The sequence below is a fragment of the Engystomops pustulosus genome, chromosome 4 (genome assembly GCF_040894005.1).
Source record: "Engystomops pustulosus chromosome 4, aEngPut4.maternal, whole genome shotgun sequence".
In the NCBI taxonomy this organism is placed as follows: domain Eukaryota; kingdom Metazoa; phylum Chordata; class Amphibia; order Anura; family Leptodactylidae; genus Engystomops; species Engystomops pustulosus.
Window position 1 is genome coordinate 189,481,151 of NC_092414.1, and position 22,009 is coordinate 189,503,159.

At 38.7% G+C, this 22,009-nt stretch overlaps 33 non-coding genes across 33 annotated transcripts; all 33 read right to left on the reverse strand.

Moving 5' to 3' along the window:
- Nucleotides 1–213: 213 nt before the first annotated feature.
- On the reverse strand, nt 214–306 carry TRNAI-UAU (transfer RNA isoleucine (anticodon UAU)). Its single transcript is given in 2 exon segments — nt 214–249; nt 269–306. It is a non-coding gene; the product is annotated as a tRNA-Ile (tRNA).
- A 615-nt stretch (nt 307–921) lies between these two features.
- Nucleotides 922–994, reverse strand: TRNAR-CCU (transfer RNA arginine (anticodon CCU)). The gene has a single exon. It is a non-coding gene; the product is annotated as a tRNA-Arg (tRNA).
- A 1,989-nt stretch (nt 995–2,983) lies between these two features.
- TRNAR-CCU (transfer RNA arginine (anticodon CCU)) lies at nt 2,984–3,056 on the reverse strand. Its single transcript has one exon. It is a non-coding gene; the product is annotated as a tRNA-Arg (tRNA).
- Nucleotides 3,057–4,014: 958 nt separating this feature from the next.
- Nucleotides 4,015–4,087, reverse strand: TRNAR-CCU (transfer RNA arginine (anticodon CCU)). Its single transcript has one exon. It is a non-coding gene; the product is annotated as a tRNA-Arg (tRNA).
- A 1,280-nt stretch (nt 4,088–5,367) lies between these two features.
- TRNAI-UAU (transfer RNA isoleucine (anticodon UAU)) lies at nt 5,368–5,460 on the reverse strand. The gene is given in 2 exon segments: nt 5,368–5,403; nt 5,423–5,460. It is a non-coding gene; the product is annotated as a tRNA-Ile (tRNA).
- Nucleotides 5,461–6,077: 617 nt separating this feature from the next.
- TRNAR-CCU (transfer RNA arginine (anticodon CCU)) lies at nt 6,078–6,150 on the reverse strand. The gene has a single exon. It is a non-coding gene; the product is annotated as a tRNA-Arg (tRNA).
- Nucleotides 6,151–6,399: 249 nt separating this feature from the next.
- On the reverse strand, nt 6,400–6,492 carry TRNAI-UAU (transfer RNA isoleucine (anticodon UAU)). The gene is given in 2 exon segments: nt 6,400–6,435; nt 6,455–6,492. It is a non-coding gene; the product is annotated as a tRNA-Ile (tRNA).
- Nucleotides 6,493–7,109: 617 nt separating this feature from the next.
- TRNAR-CCU (transfer RNA arginine (anticodon CCU)) lies at nt 7,110–7,182 on the reverse strand. Its single transcript has one exon. It is a non-coding gene; the product is annotated as a tRNA-Arg (tRNA).
- A 958-nt stretch (nt 7,183–8,140) lies between these two features.
- TRNAR-CCU (transfer RNA arginine (anticodon CCU)) lies at nt 8,141–8,213 on the reverse strand. Its single transcript has one exon. It is a non-coding gene; the product is annotated as a tRNA-Arg (tRNA).
- A 249-nt stretch (nt 8,214–8,462) lies between these two features.
- TRNAI-UAU (transfer RNA isoleucine (anticodon UAU)) lies at nt 8,463–8,555 on the reverse strand. Its single transcript is given in 2 exon segments — nt 8,463–8,498; nt 8,518–8,555. It is a non-coding gene; the product is annotated as a tRNA-Ile (tRNA).
- A 617-nt stretch (nt 8,556–9,172) lies between these two features.
- On the reverse strand, nt 9,173–9,245 carry TRNAR-CCU (transfer RNA arginine (anticodon CCU)). The gene has a single exon. It is a non-coding gene; the product is annotated as a tRNA-Arg (tRNA).
- A 958-nt stretch (nt 9,246–10,203) lies between these two features.
- TRNAR-CCU (transfer RNA arginine (anticodon CCU)) lies at nt 10,204–10,276 on the reverse strand. The gene has a single exon. It is a non-coding gene; the product is annotated as a tRNA-Arg (tRNA).
- Nucleotides 10,277–10,525: 249 nt separating this feature from the next.
- On the reverse strand, nt 10,526–10,618 carry TRNAI-UAU (transfer RNA isoleucine (anticodon UAU)). Its single transcript is given in 2 exon segments — nt 10,526–10,561; nt 10,581–10,618. It is a non-coding gene; the product is annotated as a tRNA-Ile (tRNA).
- A 617-nt stretch (nt 10,619–11,235) lies between these two features.
- TRNAR-CCU (transfer RNA arginine (anticodon CCU)) lies at nt 11,236–11,308 on the reverse strand. The gene has a single exon. It is a non-coding gene; the product is annotated as a tRNA-Arg (tRNA).
- Nucleotides 11,309–12,267: 959 nt separating this feature from the next.
- Nucleotides 12,268–12,340, reverse strand: TRNAR-CCU (transfer RNA arginine (anticodon CCU)). The gene has a single exon. It is a non-coding gene; the product is annotated as a tRNA-Arg (tRNA).
- Nucleotides 12,341–12,589: 249 nt separating this feature from the next.
- On the reverse strand, nt 12,590–12,682 carry TRNAI-UAU (transfer RNA isoleucine (anticodon UAU)). Its single transcript is given in 2 exon segments — nt 12,590–12,625; nt 12,645–12,682. It is a non-coding gene; the product is annotated as a tRNA-Ile (tRNA).
- Nucleotides 12,683–13,299: 617 nt separating this feature from the next.
- TRNAR-CCU (transfer RNA arginine (anticodon CCU)) lies at nt 13,300–13,372 on the reverse strand. The gene has a single exon. It is a non-coding gene; the product is annotated as a tRNA-Arg (tRNA).
- A 249-nt stretch (nt 13,373–13,621) lies between these two features.
- TRNAI-UAU (transfer RNA isoleucine (anticodon UAU)) lies at nt 13,622–13,714 on the reverse strand. The gene is given in 2 exon segments: nt 13,622–13,657; nt 13,677–13,714. It is a non-coding gene; the product is annotated as a tRNA-Ile (tRNA).
- Nucleotides 13,715–14,329: 615 nt separating this feature from the next.
- On the reverse strand, nt 14,330–14,402 carry TRNAR-CCU (transfer RNA arginine (anticodon CCU)). Its single transcript has one exon. It is a non-coding gene; the product is annotated as a tRNA-Arg (tRNA).
- A 249-nt stretch (nt 14,403–14,651) lies between these two features.
- On the reverse strand, nt 14,652–14,744 carry TRNAI-UAU (transfer RNA isoleucine (anticodon UAU)). Its single transcript is given in 2 exon segments — nt 14,652–14,687; nt 14,707–14,744. It is a non-coding gene; the product is annotated as a tRNA-Ile (tRNA).
- A 616-nt stretch (nt 14,745–15,360) lies between these two features.
- TRNAR-CCU (transfer RNA arginine (anticodon CCU)) lies at nt 15,361–15,433 on the reverse strand. The gene has a single exon. It is a non-coding gene; the product is annotated as a tRNA-Arg (tRNA).
- A 249-nt stretch (nt 15,434–15,682) lies between these two features.
- Nucleotides 15,683–15,775, reverse strand: TRNAI-UAU (transfer RNA isoleucine (anticodon UAU)). Its single transcript is given in 2 exon segments — nt 15,683–15,718; nt 15,738–15,775. It is a non-coding gene; the product is annotated as a tRNA-Ile (tRNA).
- A 616-nt stretch (nt 15,776–16,391) lies between these two features.
- TRNAR-CCU (transfer RNA arginine (anticodon CCU)) lies at nt 16,392–16,464 on the reverse strand. The gene has a single exon. It is a non-coding gene; the product is annotated as a tRNA-Arg (tRNA).
- A 249-nt stretch (nt 16,465–16,713) lies between these two features.
- On the reverse strand, nt 16,714–16,806 carry TRNAI-UAU (transfer RNA isoleucine (anticodon UAU)). The gene is given in 2 exon segments: nt 16,714–16,749; nt 16,769–16,806. It is a non-coding gene; the product is annotated as a tRNA-Ile (tRNA).
- Nucleotides 16,807–17,421: 615 nt separating this feature from the next.
- On the reverse strand, nt 17,422–17,494 carry TRNAR-CCU (transfer RNA arginine (anticodon CCU)). The gene has a single exon. It is a non-coding gene; the product is annotated as a tRNA-Arg (tRNA).
- Nucleotides 17,495–17,743: 249 nt separating this feature from the next.
- TRNAI-UAU (transfer RNA isoleucine (anticodon UAU)) lies at nt 17,744–17,836 on the reverse strand. The gene is given in 2 exon segments: nt 17,744–17,779; nt 17,799–17,836. It is a non-coding gene; the product is annotated as a tRNA-Ile (tRNA).
- A 616-nt stretch (nt 17,837–18,452) lies between these two features.
- Nucleotides 18,453–18,525, reverse strand: TRNAR-CCU (transfer RNA arginine (anticodon CCU)). Its single transcript has one exon. It is a non-coding gene; the product is annotated as a tRNA-Arg (tRNA).
- Nucleotides 18,526–18,774: 249 nt separating this feature from the next.
- TRNAI-UAU (transfer RNA isoleucine (anticodon UAU)) lies at nt 18,775–18,867 on the reverse strand. The gene is given in 2 exon segments: nt 18,775–18,810; nt 18,830–18,867. It is a non-coding gene; the product is annotated as a tRNA-Ile (tRNA).
- A 616-nt stretch (nt 18,868–19,483) lies between these two features.
- On the reverse strand, nt 19,484–19,556 carry TRNAR-CCU (transfer RNA arginine (anticodon CCU)). The gene has a single exon. It is a non-coding gene; the product is annotated as a tRNA-Arg (tRNA).
- A 249-nt stretch (nt 19,557–19,805) lies between these two features.
- TRNAI-UAU (transfer RNA isoleucine (anticodon UAU)) lies at nt 19,806–19,898 on the reverse strand. The gene is given in 2 exon segments: nt 19,806–19,841; nt 19,861–19,898. It is a non-coding gene; the product is annotated as a tRNA-Ile (tRNA).
- A 938-nt stretch (nt 19,899–20,836) lies between these two features.
- TRNAI-UAU (transfer RNA isoleucine (anticodon UAU)) lies at nt 20,837–20,929 on the reverse strand. Its single transcript is given in 2 exon segments — nt 20,837–20,872; nt 20,892–20,929. It is a non-coding gene; the product is annotated as a tRNA-Ile (tRNA).
- A 616-nt stretch (nt 20,930–21,545) lies between these two features.
- Nucleotides 21,546–21,618, reverse strand: TRNAR-CCU (transfer RNA arginine (anticodon CCU)). Its single transcript has one exon. It is a non-coding gene; the product is annotated as a tRNA-Arg (tRNA).
- A 249-nt stretch (nt 21,619–21,867) lies between these two features.
- TRNAI-UAU (transfer RNA isoleucine (anticodon UAU)) lies at nt 21,868–21,960 on the reverse strand. Its single transcript is given in 2 exon segments — nt 21,868–21,903; nt 21,923–21,960. It is a non-coding gene; the product is annotated as a tRNA-Ile (tRNA).
- Between the last annotated feature and the right edge of the window lie 49 nt (nt 21,961–22,009).

A 22,009-nucleotide genomic window follows, 5' to 3' on the forward strand; every position in this document is an offset into this window, starting at 1 on the left:
TTTTTCAAACAAATCAGTTACTGCAATTTGATTTCTAAGAAATGTTCTTGTTTGTAAACTGTAAACTATCTGAAAAACATGGGTGCAGAAGCCAGAAGACATGAAAGCAAAAGAACTAGGCACGTTTCCCCAATGATCATGTTTTGATGCGATGGTGAACCATGAGAGACTTTCTTTGGCAATTGACAAAAATGGATGAAAAGAGGAAAACAATGCTCCAGGTGAGGCTCGAACTCACAACCTCGGCATTGCTCAACAGTTACTGCTTTATAAGTACCGCGCGCTGACCGATTGCGCCACTGGAGCTCTGCTTGGTGTCTGGAAGCTTGCCTTTTTTGCGTCTGTTTCCGAAACCAGTAAACTATGGGAATGTTTGAAGTTAGGAGGCTCTTATAGTATTATACTTCAAGTCATGCATTTCCATTTTTTTATAAAATGAAGTCATACTCTCTACTTTGCTAGCAGGTTTTTTGTTGAAACTGAAATTCCAAATGTTCTCATGGTGTTATACGTTTACTAAGAATTTTGAACTCTAAATGTGTACCAATTAACAGAAGAATATCATCGTGTTTTATTAAATCAAAAGTCGCTATGCTTGCTAATCATTCAGTTGAAAACTTTTCTGTATCTGGATTGTTGTTCACTGTGAATGTGTTTGTGTTGCGGCATAAATGAATAGTAAATGAGTGTATTTTGATTTGACTGTATAACGGAAATGACTGACCCTTTCAAAGCAGTGGAAATGCATGGCGATTCTTGGGACTTAAAGTTTTCATTGTATGTTTAATGTGCTATCAGAATTCCCAAGATCTTTTGAACAAGCATATGGGACCATTAAGAAATGAAGAAGACGGTTGAGCACTTTAAATCTGGAAGTAAAATAGAGCATGTGTGTGTGCTTTGGTAATCAACAGCCTCAAACACCCCAGATGGGACTCGAACCCACAATCCCTGGCTTAGGAGGCCAGTGCCTTATCCATTAGGCCACTGGGGCTGAACGAGATATAGCTGAGCACTTAGTTTTTTTTTCTTTTCCAAACAAATCAGTTACTACAATTTGATTTCTAAGAAATGTTCTTGTTTGCAAACTGCAAACTATCTGAAAAACATGGGTGCAGAAGCCAGAAGACATGAAAGCAAAAGAACTAGGCACGTTTCCCCAATGATCATGTTTTGATGCGATGGTGAAACATGAGAGACTTTCTTTGGCAATTGACAAAAATGGATGAAAAGAGGAAAACAATGCTCCAGGTGAGGCTCGAACTCACAACCTCGGCATTGCTCAACAGTTACTGCTTTATAAGTACCGCTCGCTGACCGATTGCGCCACTGGAGCTCTGCTTGGTGTCTGGAAGCTTGCCTTTTTTGCGTCTGTTTCCGAAACCAGTAAACTATGGGAATGTTTGAAGTTAGGAGGCTCTTATAGTATTATACTTCAAGTCATGCATTTCCATTTTTTTTATAAAATGAAGTCATACTCTCTACTTTGCTAGCAGGTTTTTTGTTGAAACTGAAATTCCAAATGTTCTCATGGTGTTATACGTTTACTAAGAATTTTGAACTCTAAATGTGTACCAATTAACAGAAGAATATCATCGTGTTTTATTAAATCAAAAGTCGCTATGCTTGCTAATCATTCAGTTGAAAACTTTTCTGTATCTGGATTGTTGTTCACTGTGAATGTGTTTGTGTTGCGGCATAAATGAATAGTAAATGAGTGTATTTTGATTTGACTATATAACGGAAATGACTGACCCTTTCAAAGCAGTGGAAATGCATGGCGATTCTTGGGACTTAAAGTTTTCATTGTATGTTTAATGTGCTATCAGAATTCCCAAGATCTTTTGAACAAGCATATGGCACCATTAAGAAATGAAGAAGACGGTTGAGCACTTTAAATCTGGAAGTAAAATAGAGAATGTGTGTGTGCTTTGGTAATCAACAGCCTCAAACACCCCAGATCGGACTAAAACCCACAATCCCTGGCTTAGGAGGCCAGTGCCTTATCCATTAGGCCACTGGGGCTGAACGAGATATAGCTGAGCACTTAGTTTTTTTTTCTTTTCCAAACAAATCAGTTACTACAATTTGATTTCTAAGAAATGTTCTTGTTTGCAAACTGCAAACTATCTGAAAAACATGGGTGCAGAAGCCAGAAGACATGAAAGCAAAAGAACTAGGCACGTTTCCCCAATGATCATGTTTTGATGCGATGGTGAACCATGAGAGACTTTCTTTGGCAATTGACAAAAATGGATGAAAAGAGGAAAACAATGCTCCAGGTGAGGCTCGAACTCACAACCTCGGCATTGCTCAACAGTTACTGCTTTATAAGTACCGCTCGCTGACCGATTGCGCCACTGGAGCTCTGCTTGGTGTCTGGAAGCTTGCCTTTTTTGCGTCTGTTTCCGAAACCAGTAAACTATGGGAATGTTTGAAGTTAGGAGGCTCTTATAGTATTATACTTCAAGTCATGCATTTCCATTTTTTTTATAAAATGAAGTCATACTCTCTACTTTGCTAGCAGGTTTTTTGTTGAAACTGAAATTCCAAATGTTCTCATGGTGTTATACGTTTACTAAGAATTTTGAACTCTAAATGTGTACCAATTAACAGAAGAATATCATCGTGTTTTATTAAATCAAAAGTCGCTATGCTTGCTAATCATTCAGTTGAAAACTTTTCTGTATCTGGATTGTTGTTCACTGTGAATGTGTTTGTGTTGCGGCATAAATGAATAGTAAATGAGTGTATTTTGATTTGACTGTAGAACGGAAATGACTGACCCTTTCAAAGCAGTGGAAATGCATGGCGATTCTTGGGACTTAAAGTTGTCATTGTATGTTTAATGTGCTATCAGAATTCCCAAGATCTTTTGAACAAGCATATGGGACCATTAAGAAATGAAGAAGACGGTTGAGCACTTTAAATCTGGAAGTAGAATAGAGCATGTGTGTGTGCTTTGGTAATCAACAGCCTCAAACACCCCAGATGGGACTCGAACCCACAATCCCTGGCTTAGGAGGCCAGTGCCTTATCCATTAGGCCACTGGGGCTGAACGAGATATAGCTGAGCACTTAGTTTTTTTTTCTTTTCCAAACAAATCAGTTACTACAATTTGATTTCTAAGAAATGTTCTTGTTTGCAAACTGCAAACTATCTGAAAAACATGGGTGCAGAAGCCAGAAGACATGAAAGCAAAAGAACTAGGCACGTTTCCCCAATGATCATGTTTTGATGCGATGGTGAACCATGAGAGACTTTCTTTGGCAATTGACAAAAATGGATGAAAAGAGGAAAACAATGCTCCAGGTGAGGCTCGAACTCACAACCTCGGCATTGCTCAACAGTTACTGCTTTATAAGTACCGCTCGCTGACCGATTGCGCCACTGGAGCTCTGCTTGGTGTCTGGAAGCTTGCCTTTTTTGCGTCTGTTTCCGAAACCAGTAAACTATGGGAATGTTTGAAGTTAGGAGGCTCTTATAGTATTATACTTCAAGTCATGCATTTCCATTTTTTTTATAAAATGAAGTCATACTCTCTACTTTGCTAGCAGGTTTTTTGTTGAAACTGAAATTCCAAATGTTCTCATGGTGTTATACGTTTACTAAGAATTTTGAACTCTAAATGTGTACCAATTAACAGAAGAATATCATCGTGTTTTATTAAATCAAAAGTCGCTATGCTTGCTAATCATTCAGTTGAAAACTTTTCTGTATCTGGATTGTTGTTCACTGTGAATGTGTTTGTGTTGCGGCATAAATGAATAGTAAATGAGTGTATTTTGATTTGACTGTAGAACGGAAATGACTGACCCTTTCAAAGCAGTGGAAATGCATGGCGATTCTTGGGACTTAAAGTTGTCATTGTATGTTTAATGTGCTATCAGAATTCCCAAGATCTTTTGAACAAGCATATGGGACCATTAAGAAATGAAGAAGACGGTTGAGCACTTTAAATCTGGAAGTAGAATAGAGCATGTGTGTGTGCTTTGGTAATCAACAGCCTCAAACACCCCAGATGGGACTCGAACCCACAATCCCTGGCTTAGGAGGCCAGTGCCTTATCCATTAGGCCACTGGGGCTGAACGAGATATAGCTGAGCACTTAGTTTTTTTTTCTTTTCCAAACAAATCAGTTACTACAATTTGATTTCTAAGAAATGTTCTTGTTTGCAAACTGCAAACTATCTGAAAAACATGGGTGCAGAAGCCAGAAGACATGAAAGCAAAAGAACTAGGCACGTTTCCCCAATGATCATGTTTTGATGCGATGGTGAACCATGAGAGACTTTCTTTGGCAATTGACAAAAATGGATGAAAAGAGGAAAACAATGCTCCAGGTGAGGCTCGAACTCACAACCTCGGCATTGCTCAACAGTTACTGCTTTATAAGTACCGCTCGCTGACCGATTGCGCCACTGGAGCTCTGCTTGGTGTCTGGAAGCTTGCCTTTTTTGCGTCTGTTTCCGAAACCAGTAAACTATGGGAATGTTTGAAGTTAGGAGGCTCTTATAGTATTATACTTCAAGTCATGCATTTCCATTTTTTTTATAAAATGAAGTCATACTCTCTACTTTGCTAGCAGGTTTTTTGTTGAAACTGAAATTCCAAATGTTCTCATGGTGTTATACGTTTACTAAGAATTTTGAACTCTAAATGTGTACCAATTAACAGAAGAATATCATCGTGTTTTATTAAATCAAAAGTCGCTATGCTTGCTAATCATTCAGTTGAAAACTTTTCTGTATCTGGATTGTTGTTCACTGTGAATGTGTTTGTGTTGCGGCATAAATGAATAGTAAATGAGTGTATTTTGATTTGACTATATAACGGAAATGACTGACCCTTTCAAAGCAGTGGAAATGCATGGCGATTCTTGGGACTTAAAGTTTTCATTGTATGTTTAATGTGCTATCAGAATTCCCAAGATCTTTTGAACAAGCATATGGGACCATTAAGAAATGAAGAAGACGGTTGAGCACTTTAAATCTGGAAGTAAAATAGAGAATGTGTGTGTGCTTTGGTAATCAACAGCCTCAAACACCCCAGATCGGACTAAAACCCACAATCCCTGGCTTAGGAGGCCAGTGCCTTATCCATTAGGCCACTGGGGCTGAACGCGATATAGCTGAGCACTTAGTTTTTTTTTCTTTTCCAAACAAATCAGTTACTACAATTTGATTTCTAAGAAATGTTCTTGTTTGCAAACTGCAAACTATCTGAAAAACATGGGTGCAGAAGCCAGAAGACATGAAAGCAAAAGAACTAGGCACGTTTCCCCAATGATCATGTTTTGATGCGATGGTGAACCATGAGAGACTTTCTTTGGCAATTGACAAAAATGGATGAAAAGAGGAAAACAATGCTCCAGGTGAGGCTCGAACTCACAACCTCGGCATTGCTCAACAGTTACTGCTTTATAAGTACCGCGCGCTGACCGATTGCGCCACTGGAGCTCTGCTTGGTGTCTGGAAGCTTGCCTTTTTTGCGTCTGTTTCCGAAACCAGTAAACTATGGGAATGTTTGAAGTTAGGAGGCTCTTATAGTATTATACTTCAAGTCATGCATTTCCATTTTTTTTAAGAAAATGAAGTCATACTCTCTACTTTGCTAGCAGGTTTTTTGTTGAAACTGAAATTCCAAATGTTCTCATGGTGTTATACGTTTACTAAGAATTTTGAACTCTACATGTGTACCAATTAACAGAAGAATATCATCGTGTTTTATTAAATCAAAAGTCGCTATGCTTGCTAATCATTCAGTTGAAAACTTTTCTGTATCTGGATTGTTGTTCACTGTGAATGTGTTTGTGTTGCGGCATAAATGAATAGTAAATGAGTGTATTTTGATTTGACTGTAGAACGGAAATGACTGACCCTTTCAAAGCAGTGGAAATGCATGGCGATTCTTGGGACTTAAAGTTGTCATTGTATGTTTAATGTGCTATCAGAATTCCCAAGATCTTTTGAACAAGCAAATGGGACCATTAAGAAATGAAGAAGACGGTTGAGCACTTTAAATCTGGAAGTAGAATAGAGCATGTGTGTGTGCTTTGGTAATCAACAGCCTCAAACACCCCAGATGGGACTCGAACCCACAATCCCTGGCTTAGGAGGCCAGTGCCTTATCCATTAGGCCACTGGGGCTGAACGAGATATAGCTGAGCACTTAGTTTTTTTTTCTTTTCCAAACAAATCAGTTACTACAATTTGATTTCTAAGAAATGTTCTTGTTTGCAAACTGCAAACTATCTGAAAAACATGGGTGCAGAAGCCAGAAGACATGAAAGCAAAAGAACTAGGCACGTTTCCCCAATGATCATGTTTTGATGCGATGGTGAACCATGAGAGACATTCTTTGGCAATTGACAAAAATGGATGAAAAGAGGAAAACAATGCTCCAGGTGAGGCTCGAACTCACAACCTCGGCATTGCTCAACAGTTACTGCTTTATAAGTACCGCGCGCTGACCGATTGCGCCACTGGAGCTCTGCTTGGTGTCTGGAAGCTTGCCTTTTTTGCGTCTGTTTCCGAAACCAGTAAACTATGGGAATGTTTGAAGTTAGGAGGCTCTTATAGTATTATACTTCAAGTCATGCATTTCCATTTTTTTTAATAAAATGAAGTCATACTCTCTACTTTGCTAGCAGGTTTTTTGTTGAAACTGAAATTCCAAATGTTCTCATGGTGTTATACGTTTACTAAGAATTTTGAACTCTAAATGTGTACCAATTAACAGAAGAATATCATCGTGTTTTATTAAATCAAAAGTCGCTATGCTTGCTAATCATTCAGTTGAAAACTTTTCTGTATCTGGATTGTTGTTCACTGTGAATGTGTTTGTGTTGCGGCATAAATGAATAGTAAATGAGTGTATTTTGATTTGACTGTAGAACGGAAATGACTGACCCTTTCAAAGCAGTGGAAATGCATGGCGATTCTTGGGACTTAAAGTTGTCATTGTATGTTTAATGTGCTATCAGAATTCCCAAGATCTTTTGAACAAGCAAATGGGACCATTAAGAAATGAAGAAGACAGTTGAGCACTTTAAATCTGGAAGTAGAATAGAGCATGTGTGTGTGCTTTGGTAATCAACAGCCTCAAACACCCCAGATGGGACTCGAACCCACAATCCCTGGCTTAGGAGGCCAGTGCCTTATCCATTAGGCCACTGGGGCTGAACGAGATATAGCTGAGCACTTAGTTTTTTTTTCTTTTCCAAACAAATCAGTTACTACAATTTGATTTCTAAGAAATGTTCTTGTTTGCAAACTGCAAACTATCTGAAAAACATGGGTGCAGAAGCCAGAAGACATGAAAGCAAAAGAACTAGGCACGTTTCCCCAATGATCATGTTTTGATGCGATGGTGAACCATGAGAGACTTTCTTTGGCAATTGACAAAAATGGATGAAAAGAGGAAAACAATGCTCCAGGTGAGGCTCGAACTCACAACCTCGGCATTGCTCAACAGTTACTGCTTTATAAGTACCGCTCGCTGACCGATTGCGCCACTGGAGCTCTGCTTGGTGTCTGGAAGCTTGCCTTTTTTGCGTCTGTTTCCGAAACCAGTAAACTATGGGAATGTTTGAAGTTAGGAGGCTCTTATAGTATTATACTTCAAGTCATGCATTTCCATTTTTTTTATAAAATGAAGTCATACTCTCTACTTTGCTAGCAGGTTTTTTGTTGAAACTGAAATTCCAAATGTTCTCATGGTGTTATACGTTTACTAAGAATTTTGAACTCTAAATGTGTACCAATTAACAGAAGAATATCATCGTGTTTTATTAAATCAAAAGTCGCTATGCTTGCTAATCATTCAGTTGAAAACTTTTCTGTATCTGGATTGTTGTTCACTGTGAATGTGTTTGTGTTGCGGCATAAATGAATAGTAAATGAGTGTATTTTGATTTGACTGTAGAACGGAAATGACTGACCCTTTCAAAGCAGTGGAAATGCATGGCGATTCTTGGGACTTAAAGTTGTCATTGTATGTTTAATGTGCTATCAGAATTCCCAAGATCTTTTGAACAAGCATATGGGACCATTAAGAAATGAAGAAGACGGTTGAGCACTTTAAATCTGGAAGTAGAATAGAGCATGTGTGTGTGCTTTGGTAATCAACAGCCTCAAACACCCCAGATGGGACTCGAACCCACAATCCCTGGCTTAGGAGGCCAGTGCCTTATCCATTAGGCCACTGGGGCTGAACGAGATATAGCTGAGCACTTAGTTTTTTTTTCTTTTCCAAACAAATCAGTTACTACAATTTGATTTCTAAGAAATGTTCTTGTTTGCAAACTGCAAACTATCTGAAAAACATGGGTGCAGAAGCCAGAAGACATGAAAGCAAAAGAACTAGGCACGTTTCCCCAATGATCATGTTTTGATGCGATGGTGAACCATGAGAGACTTTCTTTGGCAATTGACAAAAATGGATGAAAAGAGGAAAACAATGCTCCAGGTGAGGCTCGAACTCACAACCTCGGCATTGCTCAACAGTTACTGCTTTATAAGTACCGCGCGCTGACCGATTGCGCCACTGGAGCTCTGCTTGGTGTCTGGAAGCTTGCCTTTTTTGCGTCTGTTTCCGAAACCAGTAAACTATGGGAATGTTTGAAGTTAGGAGGCTCTTATAGTATTATACTTCAAGTCATGCATTTCCATTTTTTTTAATAAAATGAAGTCATACTCTCTACTTTGCTAGCAGGTTTTTTGTTGAAACAGAAATTCCAAATGTTCTCATGGTGTTATACGTTTACTAAGAATTTTGAACTCTAAATGTGTACCAATTAACAGAAGAATATCATCGTGTTTTATTAAATCAAAAGTCGCTATGCTTGCTAATCATTCAGTTGAAAACTTTTCTGTATCTGGATTGTTGTTCACTGTGAATGTGTTTGTGTTGCAGCATAAATGAATAGTAAATGAGTGTATTTTGATTTGACTGTAGAACGGAAATGACTGACCCTTTCAAAGCAGTGGAAATGCATGGCGATTCTTGGGACTTAAAGTTGTCATTGTATGTTTAATGTGCTATCAGAATTCCCAAGATCTTTTGAACAAGCAAATGGGACCATTAAGAAATGAAGAAGACGGTTGAGCACTTTAAATCTGGAAGTAGAATAAAGCATGTGTGTGTGCTTTGGTAATCAACAGCCTCAAACACCCCAGATGGGACTCGAACCCACAATCCCTGGCTTAGGAGGCCAGTGCCTTATCCATTAGGCCACTGGGGCTGAACGAGATATAGCTGAGCACTTAGTTTTTTTTTCTTTTCCAAACAAATCAGTTACTACAATTTGATTTCTAAGAAATGTTCTTGTTTGCAAACTGCAAACTATCTGAAAAACATGGGTGCAGAAGCCAGAAGACATGAAAGCAAAAGAACTAGGCACGTTTCCCCAATGATCATGTTTTGATGCGATGGTGAACCATGAGAGACTTTCTTTGGCAATTGACAAAAATGGATGAAAAGAGGAAAACAATGCTCCAGGTGAGGCTCGAACTCACAACCTCGGCATTGCTCAACAGTTACTGCTTTATAAGTACCGCTCGCTGACCGATTGCGCCACTGGAGCTCTGCTTGGTGTCTGGAAGCTTGCCTTTTTTGCGTCTGTTTCCGAAACCAGTAAACTATGGGAATGTTTGAAGTTAGGAGGCTCTTATAGTATTATACTTCAAGTCATGCATTTCCATTTTTTTTATAAAATGAAGTCATACTCTCTACTTTGCTAGCAGGTTTTTTGTTGAAACTGAAATTCCAAATGTTCTCATGGTGTTATACGTTTACTAAGAATTTTGAACTCTAAATGTGTACCAATTAACAGAAGAATATCATCGTGTTTTATTAAATCAAAAGTCGCTATGCTTGCTAATCATTCAGTTGAAAACTTTTCTGTATCTGGATTGTTGTTCACTGTGAATGTGTTTGTGTTGCGGCATAAATGAATAGTAAATGAGTGTATTTTGATTTGACTGTATAACGGAAATGACTGACCCTTTCAAAGCAGTGGAAATGCATGGCGATTCTTGGGACTTAAAGTTTTCATTGTATGTTTAATGTGCTATCAGAATTCCCAAGATCTTTTGAACAAGCAAATGGGACCATTAAGAAATGAAGAAGACGGTTGAGCACTTTAAATCTGGAAGTAGAATAGAACATGTGTGTGTGCTTTGGTAATCAACAGCCTCAAACACCCCAGATGGGACTCGAACCCACAATCCCTGGCTTAGGAGGCCAGTGCCTTATCCATTAGGCCACTGGGGCTGAACGAGATATAGCTGAGCACTTAGTTTTTTTTTCTTTTCCAAACAAATCAGTTACTACAATTTGATTTCTAAGAAATGTTCTTGTTTGCAAACTGCAAACTATCTGAAAAACATGGGTGCAGAAGCCAGAAGACATGAAAGCAAAAGAACTAGGCACGTTTCCCCAATGATCATGTTTTGATGCGATGGTGAACCATGAGAGACTTTCTTTGGCAATTGACAAAAATGGATGAAAAGAGGAAAACAATGCTCCAGGTGAGGCTCGAACTCACAACCTCGGCATTGCTCAACAGTTACTGCTTTATAAGTACCGCGCGCTGACCGATTGCGCCACTGGAGCTCTGCTTGGTGTCTGGAAGCTTGCCTTTTTTGCGTCTGTTTCCGAAACCAGTAAACTATGGGAATGTTTGAAGTTAGGAGGCTCTTATAGTATTATACTTCAAGTCATGCATTTCCATTTTTTTTAATAAAATGAAGTCATACTCTGTACTTTGCTAGCAGGTTTTTTGTTGAAACTGAAATTCCAAATTTTCTCATGGTGTTATACGTTTACTAAGAATTTTGAACTCTAAATGTGTACCAATTAACAGAAGAATATCATCGTGTTTTATTAAATCAAAAGTCGCTATGCTTGCTAATCATTCAGTTGAAAACTTTTCTGTATCTGGATTGTTGTTCACTGTGAATGTGTTTGTGTTGCGGCATAAATGAATAGTAAATGAGTGTATTTTGATTTGACTGTAGAACGGAAATGACTGACCCTTTCAAAGCAGTGGAAATGCATGGCGATTCTTGGGACTTAAAGTTGTCATTGTATGTTTAATGTGCTATCAGAATTCCCAAGATCTTTTGAACAAGCAAAAGGGACCATTAAGAAATGAAGAAGACGGTTGAGCACTTTAAATCTGGAAGTAGAATAGAGCATGTGTGTGTGCTTTGGTAATCAACAGCCTCAAACACCCCAGATGGGACTCGAACCCACAATCCCTGGCTTAGGAGGCCAGTGCCTTATCCATTAGGCCACTGGGGCTGAACGAGATATAGCTGAGCACTTAGTTTTTTTTTCTTTTCCAAACAAATCAGTTACTACAATTTGATTTCTAAGAAATGTTCTTGTTTGCAAACTGCAAACTATCTGAAAAACATGGGTGCAGAAGCCAGAAGACATGAAAGCAAAAGAACTAGGCACGTTTCCCCAATGATCATGTTTTGATGCGATGGTGAACCATGAGAGACTTTCTTAGGCAATTGACAAAAATGGATGAAAAGAGGAAAACAATGCTCCAGGTGAGGCTCGAACTCACAACCTCGGCATTGCTCAACAGTTACTGCTTTAAAAGTACCGCGCGCTGACCGATTGCGCCACTGGAGCTCTGCTTGGTGTCTGGAAGCTTGCCTTTTTTGCGTCTGTTTCCGAAACCAGTAAACTATGGGAATGTTTGAAGTTAGGAGGCTCTTATAGTATTATACTTCAAGTCATGCATTTCCATTTTTTTTAATAAAATGAAGTCATACTCTGTACTGTGCTAGCAGGTTTTTTGTTGAAACTGAAATTCCAAATTTTCTCATGGTGTTATACGTTTACTAAGAATTTTGAACTCTAAATGTGTACCAATTAACAGAAGAATATCATCGTGTTTTATTAAATCAAAAGTCGCTATGCTTGCTAATCATTCAGTTGAAAACTTTTCTGTATCTGGATTGTTGTTCACTGTGAATGTGTTTGTGTTGCGGCATAAATGAATAGTAAATGAGTGTATTTTGATTTGACTGTAGAACGGAAATGACTGACCCTTTCAAAGCAGTGGAAATGCATGGCGATTCTTGGGACTTAAAGTTGTCATTGTATGTTTAATGTGCTATCAGAATTCCCAAGATCTTTTGAACAAGCAAAAGGGACCATTAAGAAATGAAGAAGACGGTTGAGCACTTTAAATCTGGAAGTAGAATGGAGCATGTGTGTGTGCTTTGGTAATCAACAGCCTCAAACACCCCAGATGGGACTCGAACCCACAATCCCTGGCTTAGGAGGCCAGTGCCTTATCCATTAGGCCACTGGGGCTGAACGAGATATAGCTGAGCACTTAGTTTTTTTTTCTTTTCCAAACAAATCAGTTACTACAATTTGATTTCTAAGAAATGTTCTTGTTTGCAAACTGCAAACTATCTGAAAAACATGGGTGCAGAAGCCAGAAGACATGAAAGCAAAAGAACTAGGCACGTTTCCCCAATGATCATGTTTTGATGCGATGGTGAACCATGAGAGACTTTCTTTGGCAATTGACAAAAATGGATGAAAAGAGGAAAACAATGCTCCAGGTGAGGCTCGAACTCACAACCTCGGCATTGCTCAACAGTTACTGCTTTATAAGTACCGCGCGCTGACCGATTGCGCCACTGGAGCTCTGATTGGTGTCTGGAAGCTTGCCTTTTTTGCGTCTGTTTCCGAAACCAGTAAACTATGGGAATGTTTGAAGTTAGGAGGCTCTTATAGTATTATACTTCAAGTCATGCATTTCCATTTTTTTTAATAAAATGAAGTCATACTCTCTACTTTGCTAGCAGGTTTTTTGTTGAAACTGAAATTCCAAATGTTCTCATGGTGTTATACGTTTACTAAGAATTTTGAACTCTAAATGTGTACCAATTAACAGAAGAATATCATCGTGTTTTATTAAATCAAAAGTCGCTATGCTTGCTAATCATTCAGTTGAAAACTTTTCTGTATCTGGATTGTTGTTCACTGTGAATGTGTTTGTGTTGCGGCATAAATGAATAGTAAATGAGTGTATTTTGATTTGACTGTAGAACGGAAATGACTGACCCTTTCAAAGCAGTGGAAATGCATGGCGATTCTTGGGACTTAAAGTTTTCATTGTATGTTTAATGTGCTATCAGAATTCCCAAGATCTTTTGAACAAGCATATGGGACCATTAAGAAATGAAGAAGATGGTTGAGCACTTTAAATCTGGAAGTAAAAAAGAGCATGTGTGTGTGCTTTGGTAATCAACAGCCTCAAACACTCCAGATGGGACTCGAACCCACAATCCCTGGCTTAGGAGGCCAGTGCCTTATCCATTAGGCCACTGGGGCTGAACGAGATATAGTTGAGCACTTAGTTTTTTTTTCTTTTCCAAACAAATCAGTTACTACAATTTGATTTCTAAGAAATGTTCTTGTTTGCAAACTGCAAACTATCTGAAAAACATGGGTGCAGAAGCCAGAAGACATGAAAGCAAAAGAACTAGGCACGTTTCCCCAATGATCATGTTTTGATGCGATGGTGAACCATGAGAGACTTTCTTTGGCAATTGACAAAAATGGATGAAAAGAGGAAAACAATGCTCCAGGTGAGGCTCGAACTCACAACCTCGGCATTGCTCAACAGTTACTGCTTTATAAGTACCGCGCGCTGACCGATTGCGCCACTGGAGCTCTGCTTGGTGTCTGGAAGCTTGCCTTTTTTGCGTCTGTTTCCGAAACCAGTAAACTATGGGAATGTTTGAAGTTAGGAGGCTCTTATAGTATTATACTTCAAGTCATGCATTTCCATTTTTTTATAAAATGAAGTCATACTCTCTACTTTGCTAGCAGGTTTTTTGTTGAAACTGAAATTCCAAATGTTCTCATGGTGTTATACGTTTACTAAGAATTTTGAACTCTAAATGTGTACCAATTAACAGAAGAATATCATCGTGTTTTATTAAATCAAAAGTCGCTATGCTTGCTAATCATTCAGTTGAAAACTTTTCTGTATCTGGATTGTTGTTCACTGTGAATGTGTTTGTGTTGCGGCATAAATGAATAGTAAATGAGTGTATTTTGATTTGACTGTATAACGGAAATGACTGACCCTTTCAAAGCAGTGGAAATGCATGGTGATTCTTGGGACTTAAAGTTTTCATTGTATGTTTAATGTGCTATCAGAATTCCCAAGATCTTTTGAACAAGCATATGGGACCATTAAGAAATGAAGAAGACGGTTGAGCACTTTAAATCTGGAAGTAAAATAGAGCATGTGTGTGTGCTTTGGTAATCAACAGGCTCAAACACCCCAGATGGGACTCGAACCCACAATCCCTGGCTTAGGAGGCCAGTGCCTTATCCATTAGGCCACTGGGGCTGAACGAGATATAGCTGAGCACTTAGTTTTTTTTTCTTTTCCAAACAAATCAGTTACTACAATTTGATTTCTAAGAAATGTTCTTGTTTGCAAACTGCAAACTATCTGAAAAACATGGGTGCAGAAGCCAGAAGACATGAAAGCAAAAGAACTAGGCACGTTTCCCCAATGATCATGTTTTGATGCGATGGTGAACCATGAGAGACTTTCTTTGGCAATTGACAAAAATGGATGAAAAGAGGAAAACAATACTCCAGGTGAGGCTCGAACTCACAACCTCGGCATTGCTCAACAGTTACTGCTTTATAAGTACCGCGCGCTGACCGATTGCGCCACTGGAGCTCTGCTTGGTGTCTGGAAGCTTGCCTTTTTTGTGTCTGTTTCCAAAACCAGTAAACTATGGGAATGTTTGAAGTTAGGAGGCTCTTATAGTATTATACTTCAAGTCATGCATTTCCATTTTTTTTATAAAATGAAGTCATACTCTCTACTTTGCTAGCAGGTTTTTTGTTGAAACTGAAATTCCAAATGTTCTCATGGTGTTATACGTTTACTAAGAATTTTGAACTCTAAATGTGTACCAATTAACAGAAGAATATCATCGTGTTTTATTAAATCAAAAGTCGCTATGCTTGCTAATCATTCAGTTGAAAACTTTTCTGTATCTGGATTGTAGTTCACTGTGAATGTGTTTGTGTTGCGGCATAAATGAATAGTAAATGAGTGTATTTTGATTTGACTGTATAACGGAAATGACTGACCCTTTCAAAGCAGTGGAAATGCATGGCGATTCTTGGGACTTAAAGTTGTCATTGCATGTTTAATGTGCTATCAGAATTCCCAAGATCTTTTGAACAAGCATATGGGACCATTAAGAAATGAAGAAGATGGTTGAGCACTTTAAATCTGGAAGTAAAAAAGAGCATGTGTGTGTGCTTTGGTAATCAACAGCCTCAAACACTCCAGATGGGACTCGAACCCATAATCCCTGGCTTAGGAGGCCAGTGCCTTATCCATTAGGCCACTGGGGCTGAACGAGATATAGTTGAGCACTTAGTTTTTTTTTCTTTTCCAAACAAATCAGTTACTACAATTTGATTTCTAAGAAATGTTCTTGTTTGCAAACTGCAAACTATCTGAAAAACATGGGTGCAGAAGCCAGAAGACATGAAAGCAAAAGAACTAGGCACGTTTCCCCAATGATCATGTTTTGATGCGATGGTGAACCATGAGAGACTTTCTTTGGCAATTGACAAAAATGGATGAAAAGAGGAAAACAATGCTCCAGGTGAGGCTCGAACTCACAACCTCGGCATTGCTCAACAGTTACTGCTTTATAAGTACCGCGCGCTGACCGATTGCGCCACTGGAGCTCTGCTTGGTGTCTGGAAGCTTGCCTTTTTTGCGTCTGTTTCCGAAACCAGTAAACTATGGGAATGTTTGAAGTTAGGAGGCTCTTATAGTATTATACTTCAAGTCATGCATTTCCATTTTTTTTATAAAATGAAGTCATACTCTCTACTTTGCTAGCAGGTTTTTTGTTGAAACTGAAATTCCAAATGTTCTCATGGTGTTATACGTTTACTAAGAATTTTGAACTCTAAATGTGTACCAATTAACAGAAGAATATCATCGTGTTTTATTAAATCAAAAGTCGCTATGCTTGCTAATCATTCAGTTGAAAACTTTTCTGTATCTGGATTGTTGTTCACTGTGAATGTGTTTGTGTTGCGGCATAAATGAATAGTAAATGAGTGTATTTTGATTTGACTGTATAACGGAAATGACTGACCCTTTCAAAGCAGTGGAAATGCATGGCGATTCTTGGGACTTAAAGTTGTCATTGTATGTTTAATGTGCTATCAGAATTCCCAAGATCTTTTGAACAAGCATATGGGACCATTAAGAAATGAAGAAGATGGTTGAGCACTTTAAATCTGGAAGTAAAATAGAGCATGTGTGTGTGCTTTGGTAATCAACAGCCTCAAACACCCCAGATGGGACTCGAACCCACAATCCCTGGCTTAGGAGGCCAGTGCCTTATCCATTAGGCCACTGGGGCTGAACGAGATATAGCTGAGCACTTAGTTTTTTTTTCTTTTCCAAACAAATCAGTTACTACAATTTGATTTCTAAGAAATGTTCTTGTTTGCAAACTGCAAACTATCTGAAAAACATGGGTGCAGAAGCCAGAAGACATGAAAGCAAAAGAACTAGGCACGTTTCCCCAATGATCATGTTTTGATGCGATGGTGAACCATGAAAGACTTTCTTTGGCAATTGACAAAAATGGATGAAAAGAGGAAAACAATGCTCCAGGTGAGGCTCGAACTCACAACCTCGGCATTGCTCAACAGTTACTGCTTTATAAGTACCGCGCGCTGACCGATTGCGCCACTGGAGCTCTGCTTGGTGTCTGGAAGCTTGCCTTTTTTGCATCCGTTTCAGAAACCAGTAAACTATGGGAATGTTTGAAGTTAGGAGGCTCTTATAGTATTATACTTCAAGTCATGCATTTCCATTTTTTTATAAAATGAAGTCATACTCTCTACTTTGCTAGCAGGTTTTTTGTTGAAACTGAAATTCCAAATGTTCTCATGGTGTTATACGTTTACTAAGAATTTTGAACTTTAAATGTGTACCAATTAACAGAAGAATATCATCGTGTTTTATTAAATCAAAAGTCGCTATGCTTGCTAATCATTCAGTTGAAAACTTTTCTGTATCTGGATTGTTGTTCACTGTGAATGTGTTTGTGTTGCGGCATAAATGAATAGTAAATGAGTGTATTTTGATTTGACTGTATAACGGAAATGACTGACCCTTTCAAAGCAGTGGAAATGCATGGCGATTCTTGGGACTTAAAGTTGTCATTGTATGTTTAATGTGCTATCAGAATTCCCAAGATCTTTTGAACAAGCATATGGGACCATTAAGAAATGAAGAAGACGGTTGAGCACTTTAAATCTGGAAGTAAAATAGAGCATGTGTGTGTGCTTTGGTAATCAACAGCATCAAACACCCCAGATGGGACTTGAACCCACAATCCCTGGCTTAGGAGGTCAGTGCCTTATCCATTAGGCCACTGGGGCTGAATGAGAAATAGCTGAGCACTTAGTTTTTTTTTCTTTTCCAAACAAATCAGTTACTACAATTTGATTTCTAAGAAATGTTCTTGTTTGCAAACTGCAAACTATCTGAAAAACATGGGTGCAGAAGCCAGAAGACATGAAAGCAAAAGAACTAGGCACGTTTCCCCAATGATCATGTTTTGATGCGATGGTGAACCATGAGAGACTTTCTTTGGCAATTGACAAAAATGGATGAAAAGAGGAAAACAATGCTCCAGGTGAGGGTTGAACTCACAACCTCGGCATTGCTCAACAGTTACTGCTTTATAAGTACCGCGCGCTGACCGATTGCGCCACTGGAGCTCTGTTTGGTGTCTGGAAGCTTGCCTTTTTTGCGTCTGTTTCCGAAACCAGTAAACTATGGGAATGTTTGAAGTTAGGAGGCTCTTATAGTATTATACTTCAAGTCATGCATTTCCATTTTTTTAATAAAATGAAGTCATACTCTCTACTTTGCTAGCAGGTTTTTTGTTGAAACTGAAATTCCAAATGTTCTCATGGTGTTATACGTTTACTAACAATTTTGAACTCTAAATGTGTACCAATTAACAGAAGAATATCATCGTGTTTTATTAAATCAAAAGTCGATATGCTTGCTAATCATTCAGTTGAAAACTTTTCTGTATCTGGATTGTTGTTCACTGTGAATGTGTTTGTGTTGTGGCATAAATGAATAGTAAATGAGTGTATTTTGATTTGACTGTATAACGGAAATGACTGACCCTTTCAAAGCAGTGGAAATGCATGGCGATTCTTGGGACTTAAAGTTTTCATTGTATGTTTAATGTGCTATCAGAATTCCCAAGATCTTTTGAACAAGCATATGGGACCATTAACAAATGAAGAAGACGGTTGAGCACTTTAAATCTGGAAGTAAAATAGAGCATGTGTGTGTGCTTTGGTAATCAACAGCCTCAAACACCCCAGATGGGATTCGAACCCACAATCCCTGGCTTAGGAGGCCAGTGCCTTATCCATTAGGCCACTGGGGCTGAACAAGATATAGCTGAGCACTTAGTTTTTTTTTCTTTTCCAAACAAATCAGTTACTACAATTTGATTTCTAAGAAATGTTCTTGTTTGCAAACTGCAAACTATCTGAAAAACATGGGTGCAGAAGCCAGAAGACATGAAAGCAAAAGAACTAGGCACGTTTCCCCAATGATCATGTTTTGATGCGATGGTGAACCATGAGAGACTTTCTTTGGCAATTGACAAAAATGGATGAAAAGAGGAAAACAATGCTCCAGGTGAGGCTCGAACTCACAACCTCGGCATTGCTCAACAGTTACTGCTTTATAAGTACCGCGCGCTGACCGATTGCGCCACTGGAGCTCTGTTTGGTGTCTGGAAGCTTGCCTTTTTTGCGTCTGTTTCCGAAACCAGTAAACTATGGGAATGTTTGAAGTTAGGAGGCTCTTATAGTATTATACTTCAAGTCATGCATTTCCATTTTTTTAATAAAATGAAGTCATACTCTCTACTTTGCTAGCAGGTTTTTTGTTGAAACTGAAATTCCAAATGTTCTCATGGTGTTATACGTTTACTAACAATTTTGAACTCTAAATGTGTACCAATTAACAGAAGAATATCATCGTGTTTTATTAAATCAAAAGTCGCTATGCTTGCTAATCATTCAGTTGAAAACTTTTCTGTATCTGGATTGTTGTTCACTGTGAATGTGTTTGTGTTGTGGCATAAATGAATAGTAAATGAGTGTATTTTGATTTGACTGTATAACGGAAATGACTGACCCTTTCAAAGCAGTGGAAATGCATGGCGATTCTTGGGACTTAAAGTTTTCATTGTATGTTTAATGTGCTATCAGAATTCCCAAGATCTTTTGAACAAGCATATGGGACCATTAACAAATGAAGAAGACGGTTGAGCACTTTAAATCTGGAAGTAAAATAGAGCATGTGTGTGTGCTTTGGTAATCAACAGCCTCAAACACCCCAGATGGGACTCGAACCCACAATCCCTGGCTTAGGAGGCCAGTGCCTTATCCATTAGGCCACTGGGGCTGAACAAGATATAGCTGAGCACTTAGTTTTTTTTTCTTTTCCAAACAAATCAGTTACTACAATTTGATTTCTAAGAAATGTTCTTGTTTGCAAACTGCAAACTATCTGAAAAACATGGGTGCAGAAGCCAGAAGACATGAAAGCAAAAGAACTAGGCACGTTTCCCCAATGATCATGTTTTGATGCGATGGTGAACCATGAGAGACTTTCTTTGGCAATTGACAAAAATGGATGAAAAGAGGAAAACAATGCTCCAGGTGAGGCTCGAACTCACAACCTCGGCATTGCTCAACAGTTACTGCTTTATAAGTACCGCGCGCTGACCGATTGCGCCACTGGAGCTCTGCTTGGTGTCTGGAAGCTTGCCTTTTTTGCGTCTGTTTCCGAAACCAGTAAACTATGGGAATGTTTGAAGTTAGGAGGCTCTTATAGTATTATACTTCAAGTCATGCATTTCCATTTTTTTAATAAAATGAAGTCATACTCTCTACTTTGCTAGCAGGTTTTTTGTTGAAACTGAAATTCCAAATGTTCTCATGGTGTTATACGTTTACTAAGAATTTTGAACTCTAAATGTGTACCAATTAACAGAAGAATATCATCGTGTTTTATTAAATCAAAAGTCGCTATGCTTGCTAATCATTCAGTTGAAAACTTTTCTGTATCTGGATTGTTGTTCACTGTGAATGTGTTTGTGTTGCGGCATAAAGGAATAGTAAATGAGTGTATTTTGATTTGACTGTATAACGGAAATGACTGACCCTTTCAAAGCAGTGGAAATGCATGGCGATTCTTGGGACTTAAAGTTGTCATTGTATGTTTAATGTGCTATCAGAATTCCCAAGATCTTTTGAACAAGCATATGGGACCATTAAGAAATGAAGAAGACGGTTGAGCACTTTAAATCTGGAAGTAAAATAGAGCATGTGTGTGTGCTTTGGTAATCAACAGCCGCAAACACACCAGATGGGACTCGAACCCACAATCCCTGGCTTAGGAGGCCAGTGCCTTATCCATTAGGCCACTGGGGCTGAACGAGATATAGCTGAGCACTTAGTTTTTTTTTCTTTTCCAAACAAATCAGTTACTACAATTTGATTTCTAAGAAATGTTCTTGTTTGCAAACTGCAAACTATCTGAAAAACATGGGTGCAGAAGCCAGAAGACATGAAAGCAAAAGAACTAGGCACGTTTCCCCAATGATCATGTTTTGATGCGATGGTAAACCATGAGAGACTTTCTTTGGCAATTGACAAAAATGGATGAAAAGAGGAAAACAATGCTCCAGGTGAGGCTCGAACTCACAACCTCGGCATTGCTCAACAGTTACTGCTTTATAAGTACCGCACGCTGACCGATTGCGCCACTGGAGCTCTGCTTGGTGTCTGGAAGCTTGCCTTTTTTGCGTCTGTTTCCGAAACCAGTAAACTATGGGAATGTTTGAAGTTAGGAGGCTCTTATAGTATTATACTTCAAGTCATGCATTTCCATTTTTTTAATAAAATGAAGTCATACTCTCTACTTTGCTAGCAGGTTTTTAGTTGAAACTGAAATTCCAAATGTTCTCATGGTGTTATACGTTTACTAAGAATTTTGAACTCTAAATGTGTACCAGTTAACAGAAGAATGTCATCGTGTTTTATTAAATCAAAAGTCGCTATGCTTGCTAATCATTCAGTTGAAAACTTTTCTGTATCTGGATTGTTGTTCACTGTGAATGTGTTTGTGTTGCGGCATAAATGAATAGTAAATGAGTGTATTTTGATTTGACTGTATAACGGAAATGACTGACCCTTTCAAAGCAGTGGAAATGCATGGCGATTCTTGGGACTTAAAGTTTTCATTGTATGTTTAATGTGCTATCAGAATTCCCAAGATCTTTTGAACAAGCAAATGGGACCATTAAGAAATGAAGAAGACGGTTGAGCACTTTAAATCTGGAAGTAGAATAGAACATGTGTGTGTGCTTTGGTAATCAACAGCCTCAAACACCCCAGATGGGACTCGAACCCACAATCCCTGGCTTAGGAGGCCAGTGCCTTATCCATTAGGCCACTGGGGCTGAACGAGATATAGCTGAGCACTTAGTTTTTTTTTCTTTTCCAAACAAATCAGTTACTACAATTTGATTTCTAAGAAATGTTCTTGTTTGCAAACTGCAAACTATCTGAAAAACATGGGTGCAGAAGCCAGAAGACATGAAAGCAAAAGAACTAGGCACGTTTCCCCAATGATCATGTTTTGATGCGATGGTGAACCATGAGAGACTTTCTTTGGCAATTGACAAAAATGGATGAAAAGAGGAAAACAATGCTCCAGGTGAGGCTCGAACTCACAACCTCGGCATTGCTCAACAGTTACTGCTTTATAAGTACCGCGCGCTGACCGATTGCGCCACTGGAGCTCTGCTTGGTGTCTGGAAGCTTGCCTTTTTTGCGTCTGTTTCCGAAACC